Genomic DNA, 3,156 nt, shown 5'->3' on the forward strand with positions numbered 1-3,156 from the left:
ACGACGACACTGGCTGATCAAAGGGAAAAAAAAAAAAAAAAACCAACCCAATCCGAATTGTTGTCTCCCCCCGACCCAAGCGGCGGAGGAGAGTGCGGCCGGTCGGTGGCGGTGCCGCATGCCGCCCTCCCTTTGACCCCCACCCCCATCACTCATCAATCGTGCATGAGTGAGGACGACACTACACTTTTTTTTTGTGTGTGTGTGGGCTGGGTGGGGGTGGGGGGGTACGCTGCAGGCTCTACGGGAGTGCAAAAGGCACCCACTCCACAAGGGAAGCGCCGCCCCCGCCCTCCCCCCTTCGCTCCCGTGACGTCACCGGCCTCAAGCGGGCCACTCCTCTTTTGCACTTGGCGCTCGCCCTTCGAGCCCAAAGTGATGTCAGGATGCGGGATGACACAATCGCGGCCCGGCATCCGGAACACGCAGAGAAGAGGAAGAGAAGAGCAATTCCAAAAGAACAAAAAAATCATATATATATATATACGCACACAATATATATGTGTGTTCAGGGGCGGCAATGAAGGCCAAATGTCAAATCTATTATATTGCTGAAAGTCTTCATTCATTCATTCGCAAAAAAAAAAAAAATGCAGGGAAAAAATAAATTTTTCAATCGCGATACACGTCAGCCTAACTTGAAATGTGGTAAGCGGACGTCAACGAGACACGCGAGGGTGAAATGAGAGCTCAGGTAAACGCGATACTTTACACAAAAGGACAAAAACTATAAACGCGCGCGCATGGGCCGAGGTGAGCGCATGCAGGAATTCTGGGCTCGGGCTACACGCCGCTGGGACGCTCATCAATATTTCATGAAAAGAACCATCCGTGTGTGCGTGTTGCTGGAAAACACCTCAAGCAGCCCAAGCAATAAACGTCTTCCCGTGTCAACGGCAGATGCATAAAATTCCACATTTTCTTTTTCCACCGTTGGCATCCGTGTACAAGCAGCCCACCCAGGAGCCGCCAATCACGCAAGCGTGCCCACGTTGAACACTTTGCCGACCTTCCGCCCGCTGCTAACGAGGAGGTTCCCTGTTCTCATGGTGTGCCAACCGTGCCGTGGCAACTACGCGACGAAAACTTTTTGTTGTCGTAGCAATGTAGCTAAGACAACCGCTATTCGCTAATGAAGTACACCATAATTACGTTGAAAAAAAAAAAACAAAAAAAAAACCTTCAGAAAAAACAAAGTAACCCAGACACGTCCGAAATTTTCAAAAGAACCAGATCACGTTTTCATTTTGCCCTTGAAGGCCACCGTACGCGTCGCAAGGCTTCAACGTCAACTTAAACAAAAGGTGACTTTGAAGGCGGCGGCTTTCAATTTCGGTGAAAGTGCGACACCGCCGGTGTTGAGAAATCATCCGCTGCCATTCCTTCCAGAAGAGAAAAAAAGAAAGTCTGGCGTCAATACGAGGTTGGGCGGCGTCGACGATCCGATCCGCCACCAGGGGGCTTTGTTTCGCCGATCGATTGAGTGCTTCAGCATTTCCAGAGTAACCTTCAGCGGGCATCAATTTCTGCACATTCGCGCGTGAGAAGCGGCCAGCGCGGACCCTCCCGGGCTCGCTTGCCGGTGACCGGGAGCAGGTGCAACAAGTCCGGGTTAGCTTTGGAAAAACGGGAGACTTTTAGCCTCGTAAAAGGAGACGTTAGCTGAAATAGTCTCCATTTTGAACGGAGGGCATGAATTAGCAAATGTTGCCTTTTGGCCCTTGCGGGCCACCGTACTTAGGGAAGGCCAAACGAAAGCTCGGAATTCCGAAATGTTGCCTCTTCGGCTCTTTTCGGCCGCTTTACTTGTCGCTCGTGTTTGGGAACTGCGAGACAAACGGGCGCAAACGTCGAGTTTTGGCGAAAAAGTTGCAGTCGCAACTCGAAAACTTGAAAAAAGACCCAAAAAAAAAAGATTTATTAAGGTCTCCGTATGTATTATTTTGTAAAGGCAGCATAAATCAAACATGTATGTCTGTTAATGTTTTGTAGTTTTGAGGACAATTGTGACTGAACTTTGCCTTTCTGGTCCTTAATGGCCACCGTAGACATCGCTGCTATCGGGAAACGGCAGTCAGACAGGGCCAGCTAGCCAAAATGGGAACTTTCATAGCCACAGCGAAAAACGTTTGTTTCCGACCGGAGCTCCAAACGAAAAACCGAAGCCGTCTCAAATCCCGGACGCCGATTGGCTCTGGCGCGCAACGAGCCCCTCCCACCTGGCAGCAAATGCCGGGAGGTCGCCGGGAAAATGTCATCGAGCGCAACGACGCCGATGACCTTTCGTTGCGCGTAATGAGAGCAGACGGCCAAACTTTGACCTCCGTTTGCGCGACGTCGACAATCCGCATCGAGGATTTTTTTTCTTGTGTCAATTTGATGTATGAAATAATGAATGATAAGATGGTAAAAATGCTCAATATTTTTTAATGTTATATAGCCTTCATTTCTAAACTACTCTAAGCACCGTACATTAGGCTAGTTCAACAATGAATGTGGGTAGTACTGGCAAAAAATATATGTACATTTGTTTTATTAAGCATTGTCAAATAATTTTATACGTGGTCAAAATTCTAAAACAGGTGCCGGGTGGTTGCTTATGGCTCACAGTACCCTCATAACGACATATACGGTACGTGTCATTTCTGTGGCGCAGGCAAGAGACAGTTTGCCCTCGTGGGGTTGCCGTAGTTTGGTGTGGCAGTCGGTGTGCGAAACTGAAGTCGCCATCCGCCATCTTGATACTCCCAAAACAAGCGAGCTGACCTGTGCGGCGTTAATCGCCAGCTTCGTGGCTGTGAGAAAAATATTCCACAGGTAAGTTAGAAAGATTTACTTTGTGAAGGATTTTTTTTGAAATTTTCTGATGACCTTAATTCACTTGAACAAAGTTTTGTTTCCGGTTGTTGATGTTCACTGTTCACATTTATACGCCGACGGGTTTTTTTTTCGCAAAAAAGCAACGTCAATATTTTCCCAAACTTCATCAGCGGATAAGCAAGAAGTCACGTTTTCTGTGAAATTTTGGATGAATTTCTGCAAATGTAATTTCATTTCCAAATGCCAGGAAACAAGTTTACATTTTCTGTGTGAAGTAAGACGTCGCAGAGACAACAGATGAACAATGCGTTTAGCATGTGCGAGTCCTTATTTCCA

This window comes from Syngnathoides biaculeatus, chromosome 17 (assembly GCF_019802595.1).
Source record: "Syngnathoides biaculeatus isolate LvHL_M chromosome 17, ASM1980259v1, whole genome shotgun sequence".
In the NCBI taxonomy this organism is placed as follows: domain Eukaryota; kingdom Metazoa; phylum Chordata; class Actinopteri; order Syngnathiformes; family Syngnathidae; genus Syngnathoides; species Syngnathoides biaculeatus.